This window comes from Pan paniscus, chromosome X (assembly GCF_029289425.2).
Source record: "Pan paniscus chromosome X, NHGRI_mPanPan1-v2.0_pri, whole genome shotgun sequence".
In the NCBI taxonomy this organism is placed as follows: domain Eukaryota; kingdom Metazoa; phylum Chordata; class Mammalia; order Primates; family Hominidae; genus Pan; species Pan paniscus.
This window is the reverse complement of record NC_073272.2, coordinates 101,840,405-101,860,899: the sequence shown is the minus strand read 5'-3', so window position 1 is coordinate 101,860,899 and position 20,495 is coordinate 101,840,405. Positions and strand designations below refer to the sequence as shown.

The window sequence follows — 20,495 nt, the reverse complement described above, 5'->3', positions numbered from 1 at the left end:
TTAAGAAGAGTGATAATAAGAGCTTACATATGAGACTCTGTAGAAGATAGTTAAAGCAGTGATTGGAAGCAGATTCAGAGCGCTAAATACTCTCATCAATGAAAATGAATGAATAAAATTAGACAAATTAAAGCACTGTCTCAAAAATCTAATAAAAGAACAACCCGGGAAACCAAAAGAAACACAAATAAAGAAATAACATAAAAGCAGAAATTGCCGGGCTTGGTGGCTCACACCTGTAATCCAACCACTTTGAGAGGCTGAGGCGGGAGGATCACTTGAGGCCAGGAGTTTGAGACCAGCCTGGGCAACATAAGGAGACCCTGCCTCTACAGTAATAATAATAATAATAATGATTCTTTAGCAGGGCGTGATGGAACATGCCTGTAGTCCTACTTACTGAGGAGGCGGAGGTGGGAAGATTGCTTGAGCCCAGGAGCTCAAGGCTGCAGTGAGCTGTGATCACAACGCTGCACTCCAGACTGAGTGATCCAGGGAGATTCGGTCATTAAAATGAATGAATGAATGAATGAATACATAAGCAGATGTTAATAAGATACATAGTAGAAAAACAATGTGTGTATATTTATTAAATCAAAATCCTGGTTTTTTTTTTAATGGACAAACTCACTAGGCAGATTAATGAAGGAAGAAAGGGAGAGAGCACAAATATACAAAATAATAAATGACAAATGATAATCATTTAAACAGAAAAAATTAGGTTGCTTTTCAAACCTGTGTATAAAGAAATTGAAAATACACATGAAATAAATAATTTCCTAGGAAAATACAGATTATCAAGATTTTTACTCTAATGCTGGAAGGCTTAACTTGGCCAATTTTCACAGAAAAAAATGGAAAAAGTTATTAAGGAATAACTCCCAAGAAGCACCTGGCTCAGATGCTATTACAGGTCAATTCTACTAAACCTTCAAAGATCAGATAGTACCAGAGTGCCAATGCTCTATAAATTATTCAACAGCATTATAAGGGAAATTTTCATAACTTCCTTTATGAAGCAAGTGTGACATGGATAGATAAGTGTAGATGCAAAAATGCTAGATAAAATATTAGCAAACAACATATTTAAAAAATCATAATATACTTTGGCAAAGTGGGATTTATCCCATCAATACAGATTGGCTCAATATTAGAAAGTACCTTGATATCATCCACCATATTAATATACTTAAAGACAAATATCATATGGTTATCACCACAGATGTTGAAAAAGCCTTTGGAAAAATTCAACACCTCTTTATGTTAAAAAATAGAAAAGCCTTAAGAAAATAGGCACCACAGGATGCTTTCTTAACATGATAAAACATATATACCTAAGTCCTAATGCTAGTAACTTATTTAATGGGGTGGGCGGGGGGGGGGGGCACTCGAAGCTTTCCCTTGGGATCAGGCACAAGGAAAGCATGCCTACTACCTCACACCTGTTCAATCTTGCATTACAAGCATTAGTCAACTGAGCAGAGAAATAGATCATTTTCCTAGGAATGAATAAGAAGAACTAAAAAGCACAGCAAAGGGAACAATCAACAAAATGAAATGGCAACTTACACATTGGGAGCAAATACTTGCAAAACATATATATGAATAAGGGGTTAGCATCCAAATTTTGTAAGGAAATCATAAAACTCCATAGCAGAAAAACAATCAAATTTAAACAACGGGCAAAGGACCTGAATAGACATTTCTCCAAAGAAGACATACACACTGACTAACAGGTGTATGAAAAAGTGCTCAACATCATTAATCATCAGGAAAATGCAGATAAAAGCTACTATGAGGCAACACCATACAACCATTAGGATAGCTATTATCAAAAGGCCAAGAGATGGCAAACATTGCCGAGTGTGTGGAGAAAAGGGAACCCTTGTACACTGTTGATGGGAATGTAGATAGGGACAACCATTATGGAAAACAGTATGGAGGTACCTAAAGAAATAGATTTTTTTTTCTGTTTTAGTAATAAAATGGTAGTTCTACATTTTTCTATTTTAGAAAAAAATATGGTAGTGAAAAACAGAACTATCATATGACCCAGCAACTGCTTTTCTGGGTATCTACTTAAAGGAAATAAAATAACCACCTTTTAAAAGCAGCTGATCTTTGAAAAGTATCTGAACTCCCCATGTTCACTGCAGCATTAATCACAATAGCCAAGATATGGAAACAACCTAGGTGTCCATCAAGGGACAGATGGATACAGAAAATGTGTTGTATGTATGCACTTTAAAAAGGAGATCTTGCCATTTGCCAAAACATGGATGAATCTGGAGGACATTATGCTATAACAATGAAATAATAGTGAAATAATCCAGATACAGAAAGAGAAATATTGCATGATCTCACTTACATGTGGAATCTTAAAAAAATAAAAGTAAAACAAAACTCAAATATACAGAGATACAGAATAAAGCAGTGGTTATCAGGGTCGGGGTGGGGAGGAGGGGATGGGAGGAGGAAAGCGGGAGATGTAGGTCAGAGGATGCAAAGTAGCAGATATGTAGGATGAAAGAGACTAGAGATCTAGTGCACAACATGCTGGAATACAGTTTGTACAATTGTACTATTAAATATGATGTGGGATTTCTGCTAAATGAATAGATTTTAGATACGATGTGGGATTTCTGCTAAATGAATAGATTTTAGCGCCTACTGCTACCAAAACCAAAAATGGGTCACTATGTGACATAATGGGTTATGTTAATTTGTTCCACTATAGTAACTATTTTACTATCCATACGTGTCCCATAACACCGCGTTGTATACCTTAGATATACACAATAAAACTTACTTTTTACAAAGAGAAGTAAAGCCATCTCTATATGCAGATGATATTATAGTATACCTGAAAAACCCTATAGAAACGATGATAAATCAACTGAACCAGTAAAAGAAGTCATTAAGGTAGCAAAATATAAAATTAACATACAAAAAATCAGCAGTCTTTTAATACACACACAAAAAATAAGCAGCTGGAGGATACATTCACAGACAAAGCCCCATATACACTAGCAACAAGGATTAAAGTTTAGGAATAAACTTGATAACAACATTTATACAAGAAAAATTTTTAAATATGCCTGAATGACACCACAGAAGACTTGAACAAATGGAAACACATACGCTATCTGAGATGGTCTGAATGTTTGTGCACCCCCAAAATTACTATCTTGAAATTTTTTATTTTTATTTTTATTTTATTTTATTTTATTATTATTACACTTTAAGTTTTAGGGTACATGTGCACAATGTGCAGGTTAGGAAATTTTACCCGCAAGGTGATGCCATTAGGAGGTGGGGCCTTTTGAGAGGCGACTAGGTCATAAGGGTGGAGCCCTTATGAATGGGATTAGTTCTCTCATAAAAGAGGCTTCAGAGAGCTGCCTTGTCCCTTCCACCATGTTGAGGATACAATTAGAAAGTACCATCGATGAGGAAGAGGGCCCTCACCAGACACCAAATCAGCCAGAATCTTTATCTTGGACTTGTCAGTCTCCAGAGCTGCGAGAAATAAATTTCTGTTGTTTATAAACTACCTAGTCTATGGTATTTTGTAATAGCAGCCCAAACAGACTACGTCACTGTCCTAGATGGAATAATCCAGCATTAAAAAGATGTCGGTTCTTCCTAAATTGGTGTATAAATTTAATTCAGTCGCAAAAACGCCAGCACACATTTTTATGCATTTAGGCAAATTGATAGTAAAGTTAATATATTTGTGAAAACATGCAAGCATAGCCAGGAAACACGTGAAAAAGAAAATCTATGAGAGGGGACTTATGATATCAGCCAGAAAAGCACACTATAAGGCCTCTGTAATTACGACATTGTGGCACTGGTGCAAGAATAGACCAATAGCCCAGTGGACTAGAATAGAAAACTCAGAAATACAACCAAATCATATGACAGTTAGTACATGATAAAGATGGCACATAAACTCTTTAGGGCAAAGATGGACATTTAATAAATGGTCCTGGAACAACTGAGACGTCTGGAAAAATAAAGGTAGATCCATATAACACAGCATGCACAAGAATAAACTGCAAATGGGTTAGGGATCTAAACATAACAAATGAAACCATGTAAGTTCTTGAAGAAAACATGGCAGTGGCCGGGGGAGGGGGGTGGCTCACGCCTATAATCCCAGCACTTTGGGAGGCTGAAGCGGGTGGATCGCCTGAGGTCCGGAGTTTGAGACCAGCCTGGCCAAAATGGTGAAACCCCGTCTCTACTAAAAATACGAAAATGAGCCAGGCGAGGTGGCAGGCGGCTGTAATCCCAGCTACTCGAGAGGCTGAGACAGGAGAATTGCTTGAACCTGGGAGGCAGAGGTTGCAGTGAGCCGAGATCGCGCCACTGCACTCCAGCCTGGACGACAAAGCGAGACTCCATGTCAACCAAAGAAAAGAAAGAAAAACAAAACAAAACAAAACAAAACAAAACAAAACATGGCAGAACCCCACTGTAGGGAAAAGCTTTCTAACTAGGATTCAAATTCCGGAGGCAATGAAAGAAAAAAATAATCAATCGATTTGACCACATAAGGATAAACTAACGTGATGCAAATGCATCATAAATAAATCAAAAGGCAACTGACAAATTGATGTAAAGTACTTGCAGCATATATCGCAGACAACTGGATAATATTCCAAATATATAGAGAACTCTTAAATATTGAGGGATGAAGGACCACAACAGCAATAGAAATATGGGGGAAAGATATGAACAGATAATTCCAACAAAAAGTATAAAAACAGTCCTCAAATATATGATAAGTGTCAAAACTTGCTCATAGTTAGACAAAGGTATATTACAGAAACAGCGAGACACCATTTCTCACCTAACCCGTAGAAAAAAGTTTCAAAAGTAAGGCAACATGTTCTGTTAGTGAGGCTGTGGGGAAATTGTCATTCTCATATATTGCTAATGGAAATGAAAACCAGTACAATCCTTCTGGAGAGAAACTTGGAAACACCTAAGAAAACTACATGTGCACTTAACTTTTGGCCCAATAATCCTACTAGTGGGAATATACCTTGAAGGTACATTTCTACCAATACAAAAAAAAAAAAAAAAATCATGTCCAGGGTTATTCGCGGGAGTAATGTCTGTAACTGCAAAATCTTGGAAGGAATTTAAAAGCCCATACAGGCCAGGCACCATGGCTCATGCCTGTAATCTCAGCACTTTGGAGACCAAGGCGGGAGGATCACTGGAGGCCAGGAGATCCAGACCAGTCTGGGCAACATAGCGAGGCCCCATATCGACAAAAAATAAAATAAAAAATAAAAAGTCTTTAATTAGCCAGGCATGGTGGCACACACCTGTAGTCCTAGCCACTTGGGAGGCTGAGGCAGTTGTGAATTGCTTGAGCCCAGGAGTTTGAGGTTACCATGAGCTATGATTGTGCCACTGCACTTCAGTCAGCCTGGGTTATAGAGCGAGACCTGGTTTCTGTATTAAAAACAAAATGCCCAAACATAGGCGAGTGGTTGAATAAACTATGTGTGGCACAGCCACACAATGGAGTACAATGCAGCTGTAAAAACGAACGATGAAGATCTCTGTGAAACAATATGGAGTGATTTCCAAGAATGCTGTTAAGTAGGAAAGGCAAAGTGCAAAGGAACATGTATAGTATGCTATCCTTCGTGTAAGAAGGGAATATGAGAAGACATGTATGTATCTGCTCATTTGGGCAAAATAAATACAGGAAAGGTTAAACCAGAAACCAAAGGGGCTGATTACCCTACAGGGAGGGCCAGGGAAAGAAGTGGAAAGAAATGGGGAATGGGAACAGGGTAGAAGGGATGACGAAGGAGTGACATTTCTCCGAGTATAGGTTTTTGTATAACCCTGACTCTTTGGATCATAGTAATGATGCACATACCCAAAATATAAATAAAAAATTAAAATCAACCGGGATATTGGGGTGAGGGTACCCCAAATCAAACAGAAACAGGTTCAACTAACAATATTACAAATGAGTGTCTTAACCACGCTGAAGGAGAGAGGAAGAAAAGATCTAAGATACATAACTTTGGAGAGCAGTATTTTGACTATATCCTCTAAGGCCAAAGACAAAAACAACTGTACAAAAATATAAGTTATTAATATGTTTGCAACAGGGGCATTTGTTAGCAATTCAGACGCTACTTTATGTATCTACTGACCAGAAATAAACAGGTATGTAAACTATTTGATAATGAAAGCCAGGTCGGAGAACGAATCTACAAATAAGTCTAGAATGATTGGAATTGAAAGTATCAATACAAGCTCCTGGCTTTTAATAGCTATGCATACAGATAGATACCAAAATAAATGTGGATGTGTCTATAGGCATGGGTGTATACATACATTATTTCCTAACCCTCTCCATAGAGAGAGCCTTAGCAGCAATGAAACGCCATTAATAATGAACACACACTGAGATACTGGTTGGTAAATAGCATTCCCCAAGAAAGGGAACCGGGGCTCCTCGTAGAAGTTGTTTTAATCCAGGGCTATAAGGGGTGTGTGTGTGTGAGGGGAGGGGGGCACACACATGCTGAATCTGAACATCTTATTGTGCCAGAAAAAGGTACCAAAAAAGGATAGGGTCATATCAAAAGACCACAGAACCAACCAAAATGACTTCCCAATGGCCAAGGCTAGAACAGTTCAAAGAACAAAATAATGATATAATTAGATTAAATTTTTATTTTATTTTATTGCAAGTTCCAGGATACATGTGCAGGATGTGCAGGTTCATTACATAGGTAAACCTGCGCCCTGGTGGTTTGCTGCACCCATCAACCCATCACCTAGGTATTAAGCCTGGCATGTATAACATAATTATTCAAGAGCCCATACTGAGATAAATAAATTGAAGAAATAAATGAATGAGGGAGTAAAGATAGCTCTTCCTTACAGAGGAATTCCAATTAATAAATGTAGCAGAAATTAGGAAAACAGAAAATCACCATTAGGTAATATTTGCTGTAGGCAAGATCCCTAGACAGATTTTAACAGTAGTGGGTCAAAGTCTGTGAAGAAACAGGAATATAAGAGGATCTATTGTGTTTCTTCTTAAAGAACTTTTCACACTATATTTATTACTAACAAAGAGGAAAATAGTAGCATTACACTGGGGCAGCATAACTCCCACCACTTTAACCAAGTGATCAAGGTGAGCACCACCAGTAATACAACTTATGGATGTCATGTACCCCTGACATGATCCACATAGAAGGGAACGAAATCACGTTTGCGGTAATGTCGCATAAGACCTAAAATTAGAGGTCCGATTATATGGATGCCTTGACATCTGGGGTAGAACAGGAGGACCCTGAATGGCCTCACCACAAGTTATCTTCCCTATTGGGTTCCCAGGGAGAAAGGCCCCCTGGCCAAAGTACCCTCCTTATTATCATGTGGAACAGACACAGTGCCTGCTTATCTCTGGGTAGCATGTTTCAGGTCCCCACCAGCCTGCAGAATTATTCAAACAAGCCAATTGTCCTACCCTGAACCAACGGTCACGTCATCCTCTGGTTACTACAAAGACTTCCCCCTGAAAGCCCCTGCTTGTTCACTCTCTTCCAGAGTGTGACACTGTGTGGCTCTGCCTGGCGTGAGTTGCCCTCCTCTCTCCAGTTGTGAGTAAATGTTACTAATAAATTGCTGTGGATTCCATCTGTCCAGTATAGGGTACCATGTGTTCAGCCGCCCCCACAACACTAGGGTGGGAATCCCTCCCTCACCACTGGGAAAGGGAGGAGAATAAAACAGGTGTGCTTGCTACAAATGCACAACTTCAATCTAATCATAAGAAAACATGAGACAAACACAAATTGAGAGACATTCCACAAAATACCTGACTGGTATCTCCAAAAGTGTCAGGGCTGTGGAAGACCAATAAAGATTGAGGAAATGTCAGCCTGGAGGAGACTAAGGAGAAATGAAGACCAAATGCAGTGAAGCGTCCTGGATAAGATCCTAGAATAGAAAAAGGACATCAGTGAGATATCTGGTGAAATTCACATAAAATCTGTAGATTAGTTAATAGTACTACATCAATGTTAACTGTTGGTAATTAACATCGATGTAGTAATGTTAATTAGTGCATCAATGTAATGTAGTAGTTAGTTTTGGTAATTTTTCTATGGTTATATAAGATGTTAACATTAAGGAAATCCAGGCGAGGGCTCTCTGTATAATCATTTTTGTAACTTTTCTGTAAGTCTAAAATTATTTCAGAGTAAAGAATTTTAAAACACAAAATCAGTGGCTAAAGGGCTGGCAACCTATAAACCACACTGCTTAACAATAACCAATTGAAACATAGTTAGAAGGATGCATACAAAGAGGGATACATGCTCATACCACATGATTCGTTAAAAAGATTATAAGAGATGAAAGCCCAGTCATCTTCAACACACAGGTGAATATGTATTTACTCTTCAGATGAGGAAAGCATTTTTAAGCATAAAAGGAATGAAATACAATAGAAAGAAAAATATCTATACAATCCAATATTTACAATTTAAAGCCCGCCATATCAAAATTAACCATAAACAAAACTAAGATGCAAAAGAGAAATATAACTTTCTGAAGAAGAAGAGAAAACCTGCCTGAGAAATTGCAAAGAGAGAACATGAAGTGATTAGCCATACAATTGAACCTAATCACACGTGAAGATAAGGGATACATAGAGAGTGGACTGGAGAGTGGACCACTGAGCAATCCAGCCGGATTTGCCTTTCCTATGAATCCCTAAACCTTGACCCTAGGTAATGTAGGCCAAAAAAGGCCTAGTTTATATAAAATTTATAGAAGGGCCGGGCACGGACGCTCACGCCTGTAATCCCAGCACTTTGGAAGGCCGAGGCGGTGGATCCCCTGAGGTCGGGAGCTGGAGACCAGCCTAACCAATATGGAGAAACCCCCTCTCTACTAAAAATACAAAAATTAGCCTGGCATGATGGCGCATGCCTGTAATCCCAGGTACTTGGGAGTGAGGCAGGAGAATCGCTTGAACCCGGGAGGTGGGGGTTGTGGTGAGCCGAGATCGCGACATTACGCCCCAGCCTGGGCAACAAGAGCCAAACTCCGTCTCAAAAAAAAAAAAAAAAAAAAAGGCAAAAAGGAAAAGAAAGGAAATTTATGGAAAAGATATTTTTGTAATTTACCTAATTGGAAGAAGACTTGGAACCAACCTGGGAGCTACACTTCCCCTCAGAATCTTGCCACAAACAAGACGCAATCTTGTGGGTGGGGCCCAGCGTCTTAACGGTTCCTTCTCAGAGCAGTGGGAAGAGGACTTCAATTGGCTCAGCTTGGTCAGGTGACCTCCTTTGACCAATCATCTCCATACTGGGAGGTGGAGCCAGATTCCTGCCCCTCCCCCCCGGGGCTGGGGGGACGGGGGGCAGGGAAGGAGAAGGGGTTTCGAGAAACCAAGGGTGGGAGAGCGGGAGGGGCAGGAAGGATCGTGGGACAGGTGGGTGGGAGTGTGTGAGGTGGAAAGGGAGGGGTGTTCTGATTATAAGCCTGCCCCACCCGCTGATTTCGTCTTAGGTGAAAAGTGAGGCACAATGCCATTGTGTATGGCCTGGGCACTGGCCAGCCAGGGTTTCTTTGCTTTCTTTCTTTCTTTTTTTTTCTTTTCTTTCTTTTTTTTTTTTTTTTGAGACGGCGTCTCGCTCTGTTGCCCAGGCTGGAGTGCACTGGCGGGATCCCATCTCATGCAACCTCTGCCTCCCGGGTTCAAGCGATTCTCCTATCTCAGCCTCCCGAGTAGCTGGCATTACAGGCACCTGCCACCACGCCCGGCTGGTTTTTCTATTTTCAGTGGAGACGGGGTTTTACCATGTTAGCCAGGATGGTCTCCCTCTCTTGACCTCGTAATCCGCCCGACTCGGCCTCACAAAGTGCTGGGATTACAGGCGTGAGCCACTGCGCCTGGCCCCAGCGAGGGTTTCTACCAGGCCACGTCTCAACACAGACAGTTAAAAGCTCAAATTTAGTGGACGTGTAGCAGGGGATGCTTACTTAAAAAACGCATGGCCACTTGATGGCAAAAGGCTGTCAGATATTAGTGTCTCTGGTTCTCTGATATATTAAAGAAGGAACTGAGTCCTGACCAAAGATAGGAAAAATGTGTTGTCCTCTGCAGTGAAGCCAATAGAGCATTTACACTGATGCCTGGCAAAGGCGGCACAAAGGAGAAGACTTCCACCCATCTAATAATACTATCAATTGCAAAGCAGCCAATATTTGTTTGAATGTCCAACCCTCAGCCCACACTCCTGATTCCACTTCTTCCCTATTTGATTTTTCCCCCCACAGTCATCTTCTGGAATACAATATATTTTACTCATATGCTGTTTTTGTTTTTTATTGTCTGTCTCCCATGGTGGAAAAATACAAATTCCAGAAGGGCAAATATCTTTGTCTATTGCTCATTAATGTACCCTAAGTGCCTATAACAATGCCTGCTTCAGTGGATACTTTGAATGAATAAATGGATTTTTCTCCAGCCACACTAGCCTCCTTTTTGTTGCTCTAACACTAGCTCAGCAAGCATACTCCCATACCGTTGAGTGTTTTTCTGTAACAGCCTGGCCTTAGATATCCCTATAGCTACCTTCCTTACTTAGTGTACATCTCTGATCACCTTATCAGACATGTGGTACTTTTCTTCATGACAGTTAGCATGTCACTGTGTTGTTTTTGTTTTGTTTTGTTGTTTTCTTTTACTCTAATTACAGGTAAAGAAGCAGATCAGCTATGTCTGTTTTAATTTTTGCAGTACAGTGTCATCTTTCAGTAGATGGGGTAATGGGCATCAGGTATCTTAGGACTGAATCCGTGGCATTACCACTTTGTAGCTAAATAACCTTGGCCAGGTAAACTCTTCCAAGCTTTTATTATCCATCTTTAAACTGGGAATAGTAATAAATTTAACCTCATAAGGCTGTGATGACATTTCATTAAGATAGTCCATATTCAGTCATGCACCACATAATGACTTTTTGTTCAATGATAGACCACATATATGATGGTGGTCCCATCATATCATAAGGTGATATGTGCAGATTCCTGTTCTGATACCATCCTAGCAAACTAGATTGCTGGTTCACCTTGCCTCTTCACAGATGGCTGGGGGTGGGAGCTGAACTTCTACCCTAGCCCCCCTGAGAACATTTCCAATAAAAAAGGGGGCACCAATTCACCACACTTTGTTACCTCAGAGGTGGGGTCGGGGAGTATAGGCACAGTTCTTTGCTAGGCTTTAGGGAAAGGGGAACTGGATGGCTGACTCAAAGTTTTGTTGCTGCAGTGTGGTGGGGCAGAAGCCTAGGTCCCCACTGGTCTCTGAGAACATCAGGGGAAGGAGGGGGAAAGGAGACTGCCAACAAACCCTGCCTCCCACCACCTGATTCCATCTTGATGATGGGTGGACGAGGAGGCACAGCTCTCCATAGGGCCTAGCTTGCACAGAATGCCTGAGCAGGAAAGCAGAGTGTCGATTAGCCCCGCCTCACACCACTTCATTGAGTTTGGGTGAGTGTAAAGGTTCAACTTTCCACTGGGCATCACTGACACCAGAGATGGGGATAAATGGAATGCTTACTAGTCCCAACTTGGACTGCCTTGTTCAGTGTTATTGATGTCAGGTGAAGGTGAAGGCTCATCTTGCTGCTGGACACCACTGACACTACCCTGACAGGTGAATTGGATCATCACCATCTGCCTCAGAGAGGCAGGATAGAAGACAAGTTTCCTTCTTGTTCCCTGAAACCTTGGGGGTTGGGGGAGATAAGGTTTTTCCATTGTTGTTTGTCTAGTGTAGGGGAGGGGAATTTGTCACAAAGGTTTTTCAGTTTTTAGATCACGTTTTTTCTGGTCTTTTGGCAGAGGAAATAGGCTTTTCTTGGAGCTTTGTGTCTGCCATTGTTGGTGGTTCTGGACTGGGGGCTTCTGCGGTGCCCTGTCTGGGATATTGGGTGGAAATAGAAAAACCAAGGGAATGCGCTGCCTGTGTTCTTGCTCGAGTCCTGAGAGCACGAGTCGGTCTGCTTTCCCCTTTCCACGTTTCAGAGCTTTCTTTGCTGGTTTGCTGTTATATTCAGGGTGTTCTGATGTAGAGGGACCATCTGGGAGGAAAGGGCAAACTCCAGCTTGGCCAGAACTGGAGGTCTCTAGGATGTTTATTTTTGAGAATTTTATTTTGACATCTCTTGTGGGCCTACCAAGATCTGACCATCTCGTGATCATCTACTGGTTGCAGAGCAAGCAGTTCCTCGATTAGTAGATGTAATCATAAACTTGCCTTTGTGATCTTTTTCTTCTTCCTGAACTTCCTGATTTCTGAACTCCTATGACTCATGATGCATTCTCAATAAAATCTGCCATATTAAATTCATTTTCTAAGCTTTCGTGTTTCCAAGTATGCCTATTTAACTCTCTGAGACATATTTATTTATTTCTTAATATTTGTTTCTCTCAGCAGTGACCAAACACTAGTTGCAAACTGGTAAGTTTTCCTTACACAAGACTTTTTTACAAGTCAGAGTCTGAAAGGTCTGGCCTGACTTGCCGATGGAATCTATATGAATGAAAAGGCCATCTCTATGGAAGATACTGGTAAACTTTTTTGTCAGCTTAGAGCCTGTTGCCCTGGCTTTGCTCACAAGGTTTGACACTGAAAGACTGTGAAACCTTCTGAATGTGAAATAGTGTATTGGAAATGTTTCTTGTTTAATTAATTCCATAGGTTGGGGGTCATGACATTCTAAAGTAAATAAGAAAGGAGACTATTTTCTGAAGAATAGAAAAGGCGCATATTAAAATCATTACACTGACCAAGTATCCACTCTCAGGCATCTTCTTACAGTGACTTCTTAATACAGGCCAATATCTCTGATGAATATCGATGCAAAAATCCTCAACTAAATACTAGCAAACCCAACTCAACAATACATCAGAAAGATCGTTCATCATGACCAAGTGGGATTTATCCCTGGGATGCGAGGATGGTTCAACATATGCAACTCAATCAATGTGACACATCACATCAACAGAATGAAAGATAAAAACCATATGATTATTTCAACTGATGCTGAAAAAGCATTTGATAAAAATCCAACATTCCTTCCTGATAAAATTCCTCAACAAACTGGGTATGGAAGGAACATACCTCAACATAATAAAAGTCATATACAACAGACTGACAGCTAGTATCATACTGAATGGGGAAAAAGTGAAAGCCTTTCCTCTAAGATCTGGAACATGAAAAGGATGCCCACATTCACCACTGTTATTCAACATAGTACGGGAAGTCTTTGCTCAAGCAATCAGGTAAGAGAAAGAAGTAAAGAGCATCCACACTGGAAAGGAAGAAGCCAAATTACCTTTGTTTGCTGATGATATGATCTGATATTTAGAAAAACCTTAAGACTCCACCAGAAAACTATTAGAACTGATCAACCAATTTAGTAAAGTTGCAGGATACAAAATCAACCTACAAAAATCACTAGCATTTATATATGCCAATAGTGAACACCCTGAAAAAGAAATCAAAATTAATCTCACTTACAGTAGACACAAATAAAATTAAATACCTCGGAATTGACCAAAGAAGTGAAAGATCTCCACAATGAAAACTGTAAGACATTCATGAAATAAATCGAAGAGGACACAATAATGGAAAGTTATTCCATGTTCATGCGTTGGAAGAATCAATATTGTTTAAATGTCCATCATACCCAAAGCAATCCACAGATTTGATGCAATCCCTACAAAAACACCAGTGACATTCTTTACAGAAATAGGAAAAGCAATCCTAAAATGCATATAGTACCACAAAAGGCCCAGAATAGCCAAAGCTATCCTGAGCAAAAACGAACAACACTGGAGGAATCACATTACCTGACTTCAAATTATACTACAGAGCTATAGTAACCAAATCAGCAAGGTACTGACATTAAAACAGACCCATAGACCAATGGGACAGAATAGGCAACCCAGGAACAAATCCACACACCTACAGTGAACTCATTTTTCACAAAGGTGCCAAGAACATACACTGGAAAAAGGACAGTCTCTTCAATAAATGGCGCTGGTGCTGGGAAAACTGGGTATCCCTATGGAGAAGAATGAAACTTGACCCTTATCTCTCATCTTATATAAAAATCAAATCAGAATGGATTAAAGACGTAAATCTGAGATGTCAGCCTATGAAACTTCTACAAGAAAACACCGGGGAAACGCTCCAGCATACTGTTCTGGGCAACAATTTCTCGAGTAATACCCGAGAAGCACTGGCATCCAAAGCAAAAATGGACAAATGGGATCATGCACAACTAGTTAAAAAGCTTCTGCACAGCAAAGGAAACAACCACTAAAGTGAAGACACAACCCACAAAATGGGAAAAAAATATTTGCAAACTACCCATCTGAGAAGGGATTAATAACCAGTATAATATACAAGGAGCTCAAACAACTCTATTGGAGAAAATCTAATAATCCGGTTAGAGAATGGGCAAAAGATTTGAATACACATTTCTCAAAAGAAGACGTACAAATGGCAAACAGGCAGATGAAGAGGTGCTCAATATCACTGATCTTTAGAGCCGCAATGAGATATCTTCTCACCCCAGTTAAAATGGCTTATATCCAAAAGACAGGCAATAACAAATGCTGATGAGGGTGTGGAGAAAAGGGAACCCTCGTACACTGTTGGTGGGAATGAAATTAGTACAACGATTATGGAGAACACTCTGCAGGTTCCTCAGAAAACTAAAATTTGAGCTACCACATGATCCACCAATCCAACTGCCGAGTATATACCCAAAAGAAAGGAAATCAGTATATGGAAGAGATATCTGCACTCCTGTTTGTTGCAGCACTGTTTACAATAGCAACATGTGGAAGCAACCTAAGTGTCCATCAACAGATGAGTGGATAAAGAAAATGTGCTACATATACCCAATGGAGTACTATTCAGTCGTAAAAAGAATGAGATCCAGTCATCTGCAACAACGTGGATAGAAATGGAGATCTTTATGTTGAGTGAAATAAGCCAGGCACAGATAGACAAACATCGCATGTTCTCACTGATTTGTAGGACCTGAGAATCAAAACGATTGATCTCATGGACATAGAGAGTAGAAGGATGGCTACCAGAGGCTGGGAAGGGTAGTGTGGAGGCAGGGGGTAGGTGGGGATGGTTAATGGATGCAAAAAAAATACAGAAAGAATGAATAAGGTGGGATATCACAGCATGTTGCCTAAAGTCAGTAATAGTTGAATTGTACATTTTAAAGTACCTAAGAGGATACAGATTGTTTGTAACACACATGAGAAATGCTTGAGGGGATGTGATGTGATTAGTACACACCGCATGCCTGTTCCAACATATCTCATATACCCCATAAATATATACACCTACTATGTACCCACAAAAATGGAAAAATGAAAAAAATTAAAAGAACTTCAGGGTAATGAACTAGGATATCTGGCAGTAAAAATAACTAAACAGCAAAACATTCAAGGTACTGCGTGACTTTGTTCGGCCACTTAGACAAAAATGAGAGAAGAGAGAAATGCTTTAAAGATGGAATTTGTCAATTAAAAGATAGGAAGAAGGTAAATATGTTGAAAAATTTCACCCTAGCCATGTAAAGAATGAAAAAGCGTGTTTAGGAGTGCAAACTACAGACATGGCCAAGTGACCACTTTGCTAATGAGATTACCATGGCTAGAAGGGAAACAGGTGCTATTCAGTAAGACAAAGACCACTGGAGAAAGGCCCTGACGGCATTTCAGAGTTTTCCAGGCTGCTCCTCCAGTCACATGCCCAGTGCACAATGCGAAGGCAAAGTTTCCAGAGAGACGCCCATGGGACCTCAACATCTGCTGCCCCGTGATGCTTTTAAGTGTCTGCTGCCCGCACCTTCGTGCAGCACTCCTCGGCTGTCCCAGCCATAGTTCAAGGGGGGCCGGGTGCTGAACAGGCTGCCGGTCTGGAAGGCTCAAGCGGTGGACCTTGGCGGCATCCAAATGGTGCTGATTCTGCAGGTGCACAGCATTCACGAGCTATGGGTCTGTGACGGCCTCCACCTAGATTTCGCAGAATGTTGCAGACAGCCTGAGGACCCATGTAGAGACCTGCCACAGGGGCAGAGCTGCCAGAGAGAGTCCCCATCAGGCCAGTACCTGATGGGGCTGTGGGAACAAGTCAGTTGCAGAGAGTCCCAATTCGGGTAATGTCTAGTAGAGGTGTGGGAGCTGGACTGCTACTAAGATTCCAGAATTTCAGAGCTACTGGCATTTAATGATACCCTGGGAGAGCTGGAGGAACAAGACTCCAACCTGTGAGAGCTGCTGGGTGGACTGAGCCTAGCAAAGCCATAGAGGCATGGCTGCCTGAGAATCTGGGGGCCCAATCCCTGCCTCAGAAGGCAGAACTTGAACATTATTCTCAAGCCTCAGAATTTAATGTTGTTTGCTCTGATGGGTTTTGGACTTTCTTAGGATCAGTTATGCCTTTTCTGTTGCCTGTCTCTCCCTCTTGGAATGAGAATGTCTATCCTACGCCTGTCCCGCCACTGTATTTTGGGAATAGACAACTTGTTTTGATTTCACAGACTCAGAGCTAGAGGAAATTTTCCTCAGTCTGGATCCTGCCTTGAGTCTCACCCATCTCTAATTTAGATGAGACTCTGGACTTTGGGTGCTGGAGTGAGTTAAGACTTTGGGGCTACTGGGATGGAATTAATGTATTTTGCATGTGAGAAGGACATGAATTTGGGGGGCCAGGGGCAGGATGCAATGGTTGGTTTGAATGTGTCCCCAAAAAAGCATGTGTTGGAAACTTAATCCCCAGTGCAACCCTCCCTCCTAATGGGAGGTGTTTAGGTCATATGAGGGTTGCACCTTGAGGAATGGATTAATACCAATTATAAAAGGGCTTGAGTCTATGAGTTTGATCTCTTGCTTTCTCTCTCTTGTGCACTCTAGCCCTCCCACCTTCTGCCATTGGATGACACAGCAAGAAGGCTCTCATCAGATGCAAGCCCCCCCACCTTGCACTTCCCAGCCTCCAGAACTGTAAGATACAAATTGCTGTTCTTTATAAACCACCCAGTGATACAGTTTGGCTCTGTGTCCCCACCCAAGTCTCATGTTGAATTGTAATCCTCACGTGTGGAGGGAGGGACCTGGTGGGAGGTGACTGGATCATGGGGGCGTTTTTCCCCGTGCTGTTCTCACGATAGAGATGGAGTTCCCGCGAGAGCTGATGGTTTTAAAGTGTGGCGCTTCCTCGCTCTCTCTCTTGCCTGCCATCATGTAAGACAAGCCTTGCTTCCCCTTCGCCTTCTCCCATGATTGTAAGTTTCCTGAGCCCTCCCCAGCCATGTGGAACTGTGAGTCAATTGAACCTTTTCTGTTTATAAATTACCGAGTCTCAGGCAGTATTTTTACAGCAGTGTGAGAACAGACTAACACACCCAGTGTTGAGTGTTCTCTTATAACAGCACAAAATGGACTAAGACAGGTATCTCAGGGTTCACTTTGCCCTCATCCTCAGGACAATGGAAAACACTCAGCCTGGGCCCTTGCCACCTACCAGCTCTAACTGAAAGTGAGTCTGCTGGGTGTCCTGTGGGTTGGAGTGGGAGAGGGGGCCCAGAACCCTTCATGCCCTGTGAGATCCTGAGGCCAAGGATTGGCACTGACCAGTTCACCGATGGTGTGGCATGTGGGTAGTGACCTGTCACCACTGTCTTCACATGGTGTTTGTGAGGAGAATCTGTGAGATCTGGAGCTGGGGTTCAGAGAAAATTGAGGGGATCTGTCAAACGAGGCAAGAGTAGGCCTCAGACCATTTTGTCGGGCTCACGTGAGCAAGGTGGAGTTTTCAAAATAAGTCCTTTCCCGAAGGGCATAGTGAGGAGAGCCCTGGGAGCCAGAAGAGACTCTACTTCCCGCTCTTAGTGCCCCCTGAGTTTGCCACCAACACCCGGGAAGCTGTTTCCAATTGAGTCACCCCTGCAGAGCAAGCTAACTATAGTCGGGAGACCCGGAACCCAGGTACTTGTAGCTACGGACATGGGGGAACTCTGAGGGCCTGCTGCATGCCATGCTCTGTGCTTGCTGCATTACATTACATTTTCTTCCTCCATGTGTTCCTCATAACGGGATTCTGGTAGGCAGAATTACCAGCTTCTTGGCCTGTCTTAGGTTGCTGAGACTTAATGAGTTGTAGAAGCTTGTCAGGGTTCATTCAGATGCTACATGAAATTGCCAGCATTAGAACTGAGCTCTATTGGATGGGCATGATTTCACCACACATAGTTTTAATAAACTCTTGCGCATCACATATTCTTAAGGAAGGACAAAGTTATAAAAAATATCTGAAAATAACTGAATGACAGAAAAAAAGTTCAGTCCATCTCAGAGAGGGCATATTAGAGACAGACATGGAAAGTATAAAGGAAATAGGAAAGATAATTTAGTGGCCACTGGAATGAGCGTAGAAAAAAAGAATCACACCTTTTCCTTTTAAAGTATTGAATGTACAAAGATGCTATTTGTTTGTCAGAGTCAGACTTATAACCCCAAAAGTCTCAGGACAGATCAGTTTGCAAGGGGAAGGGAGTGATAAAAGGGACTGATATGCAGTGCATCAACCAGAAATTTCTGTAATTGTCCATCCCTTAACAGCAATCCCTTATTGTGTCTCTATGCCCTGAGAGAGGACATCCAACCCCTGAGAGAGCAGAAGATAAGTCTGCACATTGAGAGTTTGAACATTCTAAATGATGGAACTGTAATATACAAATCACACACCTACACAGATAGGGGTAACTCTCAAGTCAAGAGTTATTATAATCTTTCTTTAAAAAAAAAAACAGCATAGCATGAACACTTCTTAAAATAAAAATATTTATGTGTTTTCTTGTTAATTTGCTGTTACATATTTTCAAGTGTTTCTCTCAAGAAATTTTCCTAATTAAAAAATACTAAACATTATAAATGTATATTTAGATGATGAAATCATTCTACATCTTCCATCTATATGATCCCATCACTGTGATGCATACATATTCAATGTAAAAAGATTGGTGTATATTTTTCAGATGTGTTTCTCTTTGGGTAATATGTCTACCTACCTGCCATAGTCTGTTTTCTACTGCTATAACAGAATGCACAGGCTAGGCAATTTATAAAGAAGACAATTTTATTTGGCTCACTGTTCTGGCGGCTGGGAAGTCTCAAGAGCATGGCACCAGTATCTGGCAGGGGACATTGAAGGTGTCACATGGTGATAGAGTGTGTGAGACAAAGAGAAAATGGGGTTTGGACTTAGCCTTTTATCAGGAGCCCACTGCCATGATAACTAACACAGTCTCACAATAACAGCATTAATCCATTCATGAGGGCAGAGCCCTCATGACCTAATCTGTTCTGAAAGGTCCTAACTCTCAACATTGTTACAACAGCAATTAAGTATCCAACACATGAACTTTGAAGGACATATTCAAAGCACAGCACTACCTTAAATATTTTTTTAAGTATTCGTTCATAGGTTCTTTTTAAAATTTGCAATCACATAAATAACTTTATTCAAATTAGCTTCATTACTTACTTGGACATCAGATTTTCATTTCTTCAATTAGGGTGGTTTTGTGGCAAGCCAAAGTCTCACTAACACAGGCCTCCGTACCAACTGTTTCAGTTCTGACTCAGTGGTGAAGTTAAATATTAAAACCTGGGTGGAGCCAAGATGGCCGAATAGGAACAGCTCCAGTCTACACCTCCCAGCGTGAGCGACGCAGAAGACGGGTGATTTCTGCATTTCCAACTGAGGTACCGGGTTCATCTCACAGGGGAGTGTCGGACAGTGGGTGCAGGACAGTGGGTGCAGTGCACCGTGCATGAGCCAAAGCAGGGAGAAGCATCGCCTCACCCGGGAAGTGCAAGGGGTCAGGGAATTCCCTTTCCTAGTCAAAGAAAGGGGTGACAGAGGGCACCTGGAAAATAGGGTCACTCCCACCCTAATACTGCACTTTTCCAACAGGCTTCACAAACAGCACACCAGGAGATTATATCCCGCACCTGGCTCGGAGGGTCCTATGCCCACAGAGCCTCACTCATTGCTAGCACAGCAGTCTGAGATCAAACTGCAAGGCGGCAGCGAGGCTGGGGGAGGGGTGCCCGCCATTGCTCAGGCTTGAGTAGGTAAACAAAGCGGCCAGGAAGCTCGACTTGGGGGGAGCCCACCACAGCTCCAGGAGGCCTGCCTGCCTCTGTAGGCTCCACCCTGGGGGCAGGGCACAGAGAAACAAAAGACAGCAATAACTTCTGCAGTCTTAAATGTCCCCGTCTGACAGCTTTGAAGAGAGTAGTGGTTCTCCCAGCACGCAGCTGGAGATCTGAGAACAGGCAGACTGCCTCCTCAAGTGGGTCCCTGACCCCCGAGTAGC

At 41.7% G+C, this 20,495-nt stretch overlaps 2 protein-coding genes across 3 annotated transcripts in view; both read right to left on the bottom strand.

Annotated features, from left to right (window-relative positions):
* LOC100978865 (nuclear RNA export factor 2) overlaps positions 1–10,528 on the bottom strand; it is an 80,879-nt gene extending 70,351 nt beyond the window's left edge. Inside the window, exons 1-2 of one of the 2 annotated variants that reach the window (XM_055106295.2) lie at positions 9,189–10,528; positions 7,874–7,995 (exon numbers count right to left, since the gene is read on the bottom strand). The gene's annotated coding sequence lies outside the window, so the exon portion shown is untranslated. The remainder of the gene's footprint in view (positions 1–7,873; positions 7,996–9,188) is intronic. The other variant, XM_055106296.2, reaches the window with a different exon arrangement.
* The window catches only part of LOC100971757 (T-complex protein 11-like X-linked protein 2), a 33,247-nt gene continuing 20,625 nt past the window's right edge, over positions 7,874–20,495 (bottom strand). The window contains exon 13 of the mRNA XM_055106299.2: positions 7,874–7,995. The gene's annotated coding sequence lies outside the window, so the exon portion shown is untranslated. The remainder of the gene's footprint in view (positions 7,996–20,495) is intronic.